The sequence below is a fragment of the Microtus oregoni genome, unplaced genomic scaffold (assembly GCF_018167655.1).
Source record: "Microtus oregoni isolate MIOR12 unplaced genomic scaffold, Mior012 000028F_ref0000031, whole genome shotgun sequence".
Classification (NCBI taxonomy): domain Eukaryota; kingdom Metazoa; phylum Chordata; class Mammalia; order Rodentia; family Cricetidae; genus Microtus; species Microtus oregoni.
Window position 1 is genome coordinate 4,909,987 of NW_024543087.1, and position 12,332 is coordinate 4,922,318.

The 12,332-nt window shown below is 47.9% G+C and overlaps 1 protein-coding gene across 5 annotated transcripts in view; it reads right to left on the reverse strand.

Moving 5' to 3' along the window:
- Positions 1-4,623: 4,623 nt before the first annotated feature.
- Positions 4,624-12,332, reverse strand: part of Acvr2b (activin A receptor type 2B) — a 37,652-nt gene continuing 29,943 nt past the window's right edge. For all 5 annotated transcript variants that reach the window (XM_041677118.1, XM_041677117.1, XM_041677116.1 and 2 more), the window contains one exon: positions 4,624-7,188. The gene's annotated coding sequence lies outside the window, so the exon portion shown is untranslated. The remainder of the gene's footprint in view (positions 7,189-12,332) is intronic.

Here is a 12,332-nt window from a genome sequence, read left to right on the forward strand (position 1 = left end):
ACAGTACTTATGGTAACCCAAGACTCTAGACCAGCGCTCAGAAGTTAAAATCCCTGCCAAACTACTCGGGCGTGGCACCCCATCATGTCTCCTCTTTTGTGTCTGAACCAGCAAAACTGCTTATCTGGTAAAAGTACTGGCAACCAAAACTGACACCAACACTCAACCCTTGGAGTCTACTAGATGGAAGGGGAGAACTGACTTCTGAGAGCATCCTCTGACCTCCACAGCTGTACACCTCATGACAGGGAGAACTGACTCCTGAGAGCATCCTCTGACCTCCACAGCTGTGCACCCGATGACAGGGAGAACTGACTCCTGAGAGCCGACCTCTGACCTCCACAGCTGTGCACTTGCCCTCCTACATGCACAGGTGTGCACAGCCAGACAGAAACAATTGAATGTGATAAGATTATAATCGGGTTTGGTCGAGCTATCCATAATCCAAGATCTAGGAAGGCTGAGGACGGAATGTCTGAGTTCAAGACCAGCCTACACTACATAGTGAGCTCCAAATGGATCTCAGCTACACAGCCACACCTATTTCAAAAAAGAAGTTAAAATCACCGTTCCATCATCATCACCTTAGACAGGACTAAGACTGAGGAGGTAACACATAAGATGTGTGCCTTCAAGCACACTGTAAATGTTAGCCTATTTTATGACACCACTATTTTTGGTTTTAGAATATGAAACTGGTGGGGGCTGGAGGGATGGTTCAGTGGTCAAGAGCATTGGCTGCAGCAGGGCGGTGGTGGCGCACGCCTTTAATCCCAGCACTTGAGAGGCAGAGGCAGGGGATCTCTGTGAGTTTGAGACCAGCCTTGTCTACAGAGCAAGTTTCAGGACAGGCTCCAAAGCAACACAGAAAAACCCTGTCTCCAAAAACAAAAGCAAAAACAAAAAGAGTATTGGCTGCTCTTCCAGAGGACCCAGGTTCAATTCCCAGCACCCACATAGCAGCTCACAACTGTCTGTAACTCCTGTTCCAGGGGATCCAACAAGCTCACACAGGCATAGATGCTGTCGAAATACCAATGTACATAAAATATAAATACATTTTAAAAAACGAATTGGCAAATGTCCACTGATAAAGGAAGAACATCTATTTAATAGGACTACACTCAGATGAATGGGTCCTCGAGGACCTTGCAGCATGGCCTCCAGCCTCTGAGGTGGACCTAAAGTCTTGTTACAGTACACTGCTATTTTCCGCCTGGAGACAGGGACTCACATATCCCAGGATAGTCTTGAACTCTATGTAGCTGATGGACTTGAATGTCTGATCCTTCCGCCTCCACCTCCAGAACGCTGAGATTCCAGGTGTGTCCCACTATGCCCAATTTAGTCAGTTCTGGGGGCTCCAACCTAGAGCATGCTAGGCAAGCGCTCTACGAACTGACCACATCCCCAGCCAATTCCCATTTCTTCACTGGAAACCCAGAGCTTTCATCTGACCTCAAGGGCAGTCACTCAGCAGGAGGCCATCTCTGTGACTAACCGAGGAAATTGAAGCATGGTCTTCAAAGCCTCGCACAGACAAAGCTGTCTGAGGAATTTCTCCCGAAGAATACCTCTGGTGAAGTCGCGTATGATTCCATAGGTCTCTGACCCTGACTGCTTGAGCTGGCTTAGCCGCCCTTTCTATGGAGCCAGAGGCCGAGTTCTCTCTCCAAGTAGTAGCCTGTGATTTACCCACCTCCGTCCATCTACAGACTAGTTTCCAGCCCAGTAAACACACAGCAACTGTATCTGGTCCCCCCACAGAGCAATTACAGAACAAATGCTTAAGTACAGGTCTGGAGACCTTGCAACTCAATGGCCCCAGCTCTTAAGGCTCTTGAAGTCCACTTCCTGCCTTTTCCCAAGATAGGTGGCCACCTCACAGGTCTCCTTCCAGTACAGCCCCTTTTAGCCTAGAAATTTCTGTCTTGTGCAATGGAAAACCCTGATAATACAACCAAAAAAAAAAAAATACTCGTCAGTGGCCATGAAGGCTACTTTGGAAGCTGCCATCAGAACTTGTTACAGTCATCCAAGTGCAAAGATGAGGTAAGTGAACCTACAGGGAGGCTCACAACAGGCTAGAACTCCATCCCAGGGAATCTGACGCCCTCTTCTGGCTATCGTGTGCACAACACACAGTGCACAGACAGGTGCCAGAAAAACACCCGCTTTTTTTTTTTAAAGATTTATTTATTATGTATACAACATTCTGCCTTGATGTATGCCCGCATGCCAGAGGAGAGTGCCAGATCTCAGTACAGATGGTTATGAGCCACCATGTGGTTGCTGGGAATTGAACTCAGTACCTCTGAAAGAGCAGCCAGTGCTCTTAACCTCTGAGCCATCTCTCCAGCCCACCCACTTTTTTTTTTTTTAAGTACAAAGCACACAGGTGAGTTTTTCGTCATCTGGATCTTTTACTTGAATGTCACCGTACATGCCACTTGGCCCCAAGAACTGGAAGGACCGCTGCTCTGGGACAGTGAAGCATCCTGGGGACCTGCTTGCCCACCTAAATAAAAGGACTGGACCAGTTTTTAAACTGTCCAAGGGAGTCCTAGTCTTCCCTGGGATGCTTGAGATTTATCAGTGGGGTATAAGGCGGTAATTCTTGAGTTCTTTTCTACTTCTCAAATTTATTTTAACAAACTATTCACAGTGTGGTTTCTTTTCATGAAAGTTCCTTTGCTATAGGGAAGCAGCCAGGTAAGCCTTAAAAGCCAGTCTTAAAGATTTTCCAACTCCTTTGCCAAAACTGTGAGTTTTGCTGGACCTGGCGGCACATGCCTTAATCCCAGCACTGAGGAGGCAGAAGCAGGCCAGTCTCTTAGAGTTCAAGGCCAGCCTGGTCTGTGTAACAAGTCCAGACCAGCCAGGGCTACATGGTGAATCACAGTCTTTAAAAAAAGAAAAGGTTTCTCTAGATGAACAGAAAAAAAAGAAAAAAGAAAAGGATTCAGTTGTTGGTTTTTTTCAAGACAGGATTCTCTTGAGTAGTCCTGGCTGTCCTGGAACTCACTCTGTAGACCAGGCTGGCCTCAAACTCACAAATAATTACCTGCCTCTAGCTCAGAATTCTGGGATTAAAGGCGTACACCACCAGGCTAAAAATCTCTTTTCTGCACTCACTGATGAAACATTATCTGAGAGACTAGAAAGGGCCAGAGGTTGCACAGCAGGCCTGTAAAGGCCACTGAAGAGTCTTCCAGCAGATGCTTACTTAAGAAAGGGTGACTTACAAGGCAGCTACCGCCTGGCCAGAAGCAGGACTCAAAAGTAATGCTTCTCCACTTAAAACCGTGTCTGCAGAGAGCAGCAGGCTGGTTTCCGAGGCTGTGTTCTCTGCAAGGCAACAGAAACCAGTGTTGCTCTACTCCTTCGGGGATTTGGGCTCTCATTTGGTGCTGATTTTCTCAGTGGCTCAGCGGTTACCCCACACCTAGCCAGGTCTGGAGGGCAAGTCTCGTGCACCTGAACCTGGGCTTCTCTGACCCACTCCTAAGAATTCTGCTCAGCATGGGCTGCAAAGCAGAGGAAGGCTTGAGGTGGCCTTCCTGGCACTTCCAGAAAACATCCTCCTATCTTTCAGGAACTCACCCTTACTCGCAGAATAGTCCATTTAGGGGATGACCCCAAGGCCCTGGCCATTTTGCTTCCATCTGCCAAGTACTCTGCTGGAATGTGGTGCCACTAGCTATGGGGCTGTGGTTGGTTTTTAGTTTTAAAAGTTTCATGTATGGCCGGGTGGTGGTGGCGCATGCCTTTAATCCCAGCACTCAGGAGGCAGAGACAGGTGGATCTGTGTGAGTTCGAGGCCAGCCTGGTCGTCCAGGACAAGCTCTAAAACTACAGCAAAACCCTGTCTCAAAAAAAAAAAGTTTCATGTATGATTACTAGTGTGTCTGTGTATGCCCATGCCATGGCATGCATGTGGGGGACGGAGGACATCTTTGCTGACAGCAGTGGCTCAGTGGTAAGAGCACTCACTGCTCCTGCAGAGACCCCAAGGGCCATTCCCAGCACCCATGCTGGGCAGCTACAGCCACCTGGAGCTCCAGTTCCAGAAGATGTAACATCTTGCTTCCTCAGAATTGCACTCAGATGCAAATACTCCCCTGCACCTCACACACACACACACACACACACACACACACACACACAGTTTAAAAATGAAAAATACCCAGGGGGTAGTGGAACACGCCTTTAATCCTAGCACTCAGGAGAGGCACGTGGACCGGAGTACAAGGACAGCCTGATCTACAAAGTGAGTTAGTTTCAGGAGAGCCAAGGCTACACAGAGAAACCCTGTCTTGGAAGAAGGGTGGAGGGGCTGGAGAGATGACTCAGTGGTTAAAAGCACTTGCTGCTCTTCCTGAGGATCTAAGTTCAGTTCCCAGCACCCACATGTCAGCTCACAACTACCTGAGTAACTCCAGCTCCAGGGGATCTGATCACCAGTTTTGGCCTCCCTAGGCATCCATACACAGCATACAAATACACATATACAGAGATACTCACAATTTTTTAAAAAAAAAAGAAAAGAAAAAAGACAAGTTTACTTATTTATTATTATTTATTTTCATATACAAAAAGATAAAACTTGAAATAGTTCTAGATTTTTCCTCCTATTCTGTTGGGGGGTGTGGCTGCTCCTTCACACAGGGGGAAAAACTACATTCACATCGGTTTGTTTGAGGACCCAGTGCAGTATTCAAGCAGCAAAACCCCAACTTAGCAGATCTAATTTCAAACTTGACACTCGTTTCTAAAATTACCACAGGAAAAAGGAGCAAAGATCCACTGCAAATGAATGAACTATGATACAATGTTCTTTCCAAAACATTTGCATTTCACAACTGTAATTACATGGATGTCTGCTTCAGGCCATTGTGTGTGTGTGTGTGTGTGTGTGTGTGTGTGTGTTATATATAGATATATATAAATCAGCACACTTTTCAAATCCAGACAGGGTAACAGCAACAAGCTTAACTCTGTATATATATATATTTATATATATATATATTTTTTTAAAGACATGATACTTTAGTATAACTTTTGTTAATTCAGTAGTACAAGCTATTTTCTGATCTACAAAATGTTTGTTTTATAGCTACAAGGGTGGAAAGTGTCCCGCTACATTTACACCTCACAGATTCTGGCAAACAAACAGTACTCAATTGAACTGGAGCCCCAAGCTAGAAGTTTTTAGTTTCAGCACTTGAGAGAGCTTCCTCGTCTACACAGCCTGAAATCATAGACTAGTCACACTTGCAGACTTTGCAATGACTCGTCGTTTTAAACTGTGAGAAACAGATGAATCCAAGCTTTTGATTACAATTCATATATACAAGTTAGATAACACAGCTCAGTGAGACTTAGCTACCCATCCTAAGGGCAGCACACACATTCTCCACTAAGTTAGACAAGTCTTAAGTTTTTTTTTTCTTCCAAATAATGTACAAATTTAGAAGTAGCTGGTAAAACTGATATATAAGATGGTAAATAAAAAGTGACATTTTCTGTTGGTTCCAACACTGTCCCTGCAAAATTCGATGCTCTGCTCTATTTCCAGCTCACTGTCTGTCACATGCCAAATGCTCTTCTCCACGGGAATGGACATCAAACTCGACGCAAGGTGAGTTTGCAGTACTGCACAACACTAAGACAGATTCAAGGGCAGTTGTGGAAAATGAGCAGCGGGTGAAAATGTGGCCTCTAACGTCACCGTTGGGACCATGTCGCGTTCATAAGCAGATTCTCTCGCACAGTTGAAAATGGCATCGTGTGGATTTGTGTCATGGCACTGAAATCTCCAAGTTTGTTGCTAATCTGCAGTAACCCTCGCCTTCAGTTCTCAAGTACCACCCAACTGTCTTTGCATTTTTATAGAATTCTGGAAAAGAAAAGTGAGGGAAAGCAAGCTGCTGGCATTTTAATAATTGCGTTCTTGTTGGTGGGCCTAGCATTTCAACTGAGGTCTCTGCCCACGTGACAACTGCTTGCTCCCAGGAGGCCTCTGACAACTTGTGTTTCCTACTCTGGTCTCTGTCACGCTTTTCCCTTATAGAGAAATTATTTGGCTAAACTCATACACTTCGCTCGTGGCAGTGCTCTGGGAAAACCCCACTAGGGCTAAAGCACTTGCAAGGACTGAAGTCAGCAGTCCGCTAAGCAGGGCAGACACCAGACACCCGGAGGGCTGAGTTGAAACCCACCAGGTGCAAGCTGACCCTAGTGTCCCATGGTCAGCGGGACAGCAGGGCAGCCCAGGGCAGGCAACTCATGGCTGAGTTACCTCTTTTAATCTCACCCTGCCGTCTGTGCCCCAGAGACAAAAATTCAGGTGATGACAGCTGGTTAATTAAGCTTTCTGAACTGGTAAAAAAGGCTCTTTAAAAATATATATATATTTATTTATTTAAAATACATCAAAATGACAAGCAGCCATATCCCACAAGGCCTAATTCCACAGCAACATACACTACAGACATCTTCCCAGAACACACTGTGGCAGTGGATGGGGTGGGGGTGGGGCTTCTACCCTGCTGTTTGACGGAATGTTCTAGGTCTGAGCTCTGGAGACTGGAAATGAGGGCGTTACGAAGAGCTGGTCTTTGGAGCTCACTTGCGTGCGAGACCAGCTAGTTAGGTTGCTCTGCTTATTCAGACACGGGAGAATACTGAACACGGCAGAATGCACAGGACACAGGAAGCACCATTCGGATGACATGCCCAACCAGTTCCCCACTCCCCCCCGCAGCGCCAGGACAGGCTTGCCAGGAGCCCCTGGTCCATTTGGGAAGAGTTTTGCTTTAAAACGAGTCAGTGCCCACACTCAGTGGGCCTCCTGCACATGTGGTAAGAGTCGGCAGTTATCAAGAGAGCCCAGGTGGAGACACCGTTCAATGTGAGGTCTGAGGTAACCGGTTCTTAAAGTACCCGGATCACACAAGTGCATCCAGAAATCAGGGCTGGAAAGGGAGGCAGGGAAGGGGCGGGGGCTAGAAGAGACAAGTAGAGAAAGCTTACTGCAGTTGCTTTTGAGGAGTGGGTGACAAACCAAGGCACAACAGAATTACATTCCGAGACAGGCGGCTGGAGAGCACAGAAGTCTTCTTTTATGGGGAACAGAAGCAGGGGAGCTGGCTTCCAAAATGCAGCTAGAGCTGGGACTAAGTGTCCCTAGCAGAAAGGGGATAGATAACACGTAAAACAACATTCTAAATCAGGATGAAGAGACCACGGCTGGCTTGAAAGAGCACACTAAGGCTCTCTTAGCGGGAGCACCCATCCAGTGCAGTGCTCTAAGCAGCAGGCTGGAGCCAGCAGGCAGGGTATAGGGAGGAGGTCTTCGGTTGAACCTCAGAACTGGCCATGGGACATGATTTAGCTGAATTATCCACCTCCCCATCCCTATGCAAAGTCCCACCCACTCTCCCCAAAATCAAAAGTTGAGATGAAGGCCAGTTAGGCCTTGCCAGAAACCCTCTGCGGGCATCTGAAAGACACCCCGCTCTGAGATTGGGGTACTGAGTTTCCTCTGTTGGTTCCTGCTTCACAACAGAGCAGAAAGCAGCCCTGATCAAAAGGGACAAACCGTGCCTGGGAACCCTCCACTTAGTTCCTGCATTATATCCATGAGCCCCACCGTTTCCAAAGAATTGCTCAGTATGGTCCTAGATGGTTCTGGTTAGCGGAACTCAGGCCACCAAATCCCATTAGAATGTTTTCTGTGGCTCAAATCTTTCTCTAGATGCGTCCTTCGGGGCTTCAGGTACCTTCCATGAAAGGAGCAAAGTTTCAACCTCAGAACCCCTTGTTCAGCATAAATTAAACCCACTACAAGCTCCTCCCTTCGCCCGGCCACTGTTCCCTCCACAGGCAGGAAGCAGGACCGAGGCCTCACTGCCCTGAGTGGAGCTTGGGCAATGGGGACCCGTAAATCGACTCCGGGCTGCCAGGGTATCCAGGAACCCATGCAAGCGCTAAGCTCCAGCCCTCGTACTCCAGTGTGCGCACGATCCTGAAAGTAAAGCTCATCGGCTTGGATTACAGAAGCGATCTCACTCCAACTCACTAGTTTATAAAAATAATCTGTAGTACAAAACAATCTCCACACTGCGTGGAGGCTACCGTCACGTGACAGAACTAAATAGATGGGTGGAGCTACGGACTTTGTAAGGAAAACTTCAAGTGACGTCTCTTAATAGAACTACTCTTATTTACAACACTATCTACAACACTGATGCAGAGTGGTCAGGAGTCAGGGAAGGGTGGGCGCTCCAGAACTCGAGGCAGTGTTTGTTCACTCACATAAAACCCACCTTTGCTTGCCCCTCCCCAAAAAGACTAATGGGGTCGCTCGCCTCCTAACTGTAAACTCAAACACGCAGGTTACAAACGAATGTAGTACGTCTCAGCTGCAGGTGTCCAGATCTCCCCGATCCGACAGCAGCCACGCGCACCCATGCGGCAGCCTACGCTAACTCAGCCTACACAGTCCACGGACAGAGGCCTGGAGAACAAGAGGCCGTGCAGAGCCCACTGCTCCATGCTGGCGTTTTAATTCTTTAGGGAAACGTTGCCAGGTGCTTCCGTGGATGGGGAAGTGGCACTCGCTGGCCTGGGCACTAAGGAGACAGGCATAGCACCGCAAGGTCAAAGTTTTCCTTCCTTCATGCCTGGAAGACGCCAGCATGAAAATGCTAAACTTGGTTTAGAAAAAAAGATGTAGGCGTTCCCGATCTCAGTTCAAATTGTCAGCCCAACAGTAACTTACAGCAATCGCAAAGAAGTCCAAATAGCAATATCCCAAGAGCCCACCAAAGAACTTGGGCTGATTTATTGATTGAACTAATTTTTTAAAATGTGTTGGAATCAACTAATTGATTCCCAAGGAAGTGTTTTAAACTTAATTTAATGTTCTATAAAACTAAATCATTATCCCAAAACACTTCCCTAAACCTCCCAGAGCAGAGGTCTGGGGTACATTCCCAGTAGAATTGCTGGCTACAGAGCTACCCCAAAGCACACATAAAGAACTACACATTATAAATCCTGGGTGCACGGAAAGTTTGGCGTCTAGACTGTAAAGGACTCATCGGCTGAACTACTCAGCCTACTTATCTAAAACAATGTTAGCTGGGATTTAAGCTCAACACCAGGCCAAACAAGCCAGCTGGTGAAATTTAGCCTTTACAAACAGCCAGTGATGAAGGGGAGGTCCCGTCACCCACGCTGAGAGGAAAGGGACACCTTGCCGTCACCCTTTCTGGCCCAGTTCCCCAGTTAGCAGAAGGATGGTTGGACGGCACACAGCACTTCTGGGAAAGGTGTCGCCTACTGCTCCGGAATCACCTCTCCAGAGGCGCCACCAAGTCCAAAAGGATGAAACAGGCGATGGTAAAGCTTGAGCTGAATGAAACTTTCCTGTGATCTGGGACGCATCTACGAGCCAAGTTCTTGAGAACAGTGGCAGGAATTCAACTATAGTACAGTGAGCTTTTGCTGTATTAATTATTTAGGAAAAACAAGACATCCTCCTACCCAGCAGTATACACTAAACTTCACACACTACAAAAGTGAAACCCTGGGAGTGAGAGAGAACCAGCCAATCCTCTAGCTCTGGGTGGAACAGTCACTTCTTTGCCTAAGCAGCTAAGGAACCACCACATGCCAGGCTGAGCCAAAACGCATGGCAAACATTAAATAGATGTAGGCTGGCCACCAAGAAAATTCCTTCATAAAGCCCAAGGCCTAGGACAGAGTAGCAAGACAGAGAGGGTCACGGGTGTTGTCCAGGCAGGCAGGGAGGACAGAGCATGGCAGGATCATACACTATGCTAGAAGCACAAGCCTTGTCAGGAAGGCTGACCCAGCTGCACCCAGCCAGCCTGGTAGCCTTGTGATGAGAAGCAGGTCTGGCCTTTGCTGTGGAGGTCTGAGCAGAAGGGCCAGCACGTCCCCGTGCATCTGGTGTTGGGGGCACCAGGCCAGCCCATGTTAGCCCAGACGCTAATGGCTGCCTATGGTCTTCCTTGCCATTCACGAGGGTCTTCTGCAGGGCCCCACGACACGGCAGCCCTGTCTTCATTTGCTTTGTCCTTCTCTGACACAGCCACAGAAGTCTCTGGCAACGGATGACTGCCTGTTATCACAGGGATTTTCAACCAGAACATTCTCTGCCAAAGCCCACGGCCACAGGAGCCTATCTGGACCACAACATACAGTGAAGGGAAAAGAACTCTCCAGCTGCTTCTCTCCTGACTGATCTCATCCCTCTGAACACACGGGGACTTCCTCAGGCTTCCAGAAGCTTAGGGACAGGGGACTAGAAGGAAAAGTGACATAAAATCTGTGAGAGAGTGGAAGGCAGAGGCCCCATGACCCCACTGGACACAAAAAGAAAAGGAGAGAGAGAGAGAGAGAGAGAGAGAGAGAGAGAGAGAGAGAGACAGAAATGAGGGCCACTCTGGAAGAGCACCTAGCTCCCATGAGCAACTGGGTGTGTTACCCGAAGGCTCAAGGCGGTCTCCAGCCCCTATTCACAGACACCACCACCCCGACTCTCCCTTCTCCAGGCCACACCGAACAGGTACCCCCTCGTGACACTCCATTCTGGTGCAAAGCCCTGACAAGGACACTGTTGTGGCTGGACACAGGGTCAGCAAAGTGGGAAGCCACCCACAGAAACGGTATCAGGCCTGCCCTGACTGGGATGTTCTACACCAGAGCTCAGCCAGGCCAAGATGCTATGACAAAACCAAGCCAGCACACAAGAGAAAAACACCCAGGGTCACAAGAGCACACGGGAATCTAGGTTTAGTGTTTGGCACAGTGTGTGACTGGTGACTGGGTCACTCCCACAGCGAAGGATCTACATTTCTTAGTGGTTTGTTAAGGGTCAAAAGTAGAGCTCTCCACTGCCTGAGAAGAAAGCTAAAGAAAGCAGATATGGCACTTTTCAATAAATATTTAAAGCTTCTTAAAGAAAGAGGTGGGAAGGAAAAGCAACTGCTGTAAGACCTGTTTCGCCAGGAAAAGGTTTTCTGAGAGAAGGAAATCCCGAAGCACAAAGTCAGGCGGGGGAGGAGGGGACACAGACAAACAAAGTCCATGTCCCCCCAACTACCTGGCCAGACCACGGTGATTCACAGAAACGAAGACCAAGGTCTGAGAGGGAAGTCAACTGGCCTTCCTCAGCACCCTGTACACAAACACCCACAGAAAAGAACAAGCCCAGGCTGCCCCGGGCACCACACACCACAGGCTGAGGGAGCAGCTGCCCAGCTCTGAGCTGCGCCCTCCCAGACTTCACAGCATAGTCACAGGCTGAGCCGAAGGAATTAACCCTCCAGTTCTACCTCACCTGGGCCTGAGGGCTGTGGTTCTGCCAAGTGAAAGTAGGGGTGTCATGCTGAATACTACCCAGGGGACTTAAGGAACAACACCTGGCCCTCTAAGCAACCAAGGAGGAAGTGGCTACCCTCAAGACAGAGATGTGCTGTTTAAATCCAGTCTAACCCAACGCGACGCATGCCCAGCCAGCTCAGACAGTGACCTACGGCTGATGACTGCTATTTACAAGAAGCTCCTAGCAAACAAAATGGTAGTGCTGGCTAGAAGACACAAGCTTTTTTCTTTTTCTCTATTTCTTTTAAACTTCCTTGTCATAAAACCCAACTCACATTAAAATATACTTCCTACAAGACAACACAACTAACAAAATATATAATTAATAAAACATACACAAGTAGAAAATTCTGAGGTATTTCTGGTTTGAGGTGGTCTGTGGTCGTGAAGTTACTTCCTTTACATTTTAAAATTTAAACCTCGGAAGCCACACAGCAAAGGATGTGTATATATGTGGATGTGTGTGTTCTGTCTGAAAAAAAAATTTAGCATGTTTCATAAATAAAAAAAAAATTCCAATGTCGAAACAGCAGCATTAGGAACATTCACCGCCTGGAGCAAGGTTATGGCGTAAGAGAAAACAGTTTTAGAATATGCACCATGCACCGCTTTAAAGGGTCCAGAGAAAGCCGTGTCCAGGAGCCTCAGACAGGAGCCAATAATGCTGCTGCATGGGGCCAAGCCAGAGCTGCAGGCCAGCAAGGCCCCCACCCAGGGATCCTCTGGGCCACTCATCCCATGCAGTGGGCCCCACAGGCATCTCCCCAAATTGCCAACAGGAAACTGCAGTTCGGTGTCTCTTCCATAAAGATCCACAGTATCCATCATGTCTAACGAAGAACATCCACTAAGCTGTAATGCCCCCACCTAGTCTTAAGACGCCAGCAAGGTAGTATTTCCTCCTGTGGGCAAGC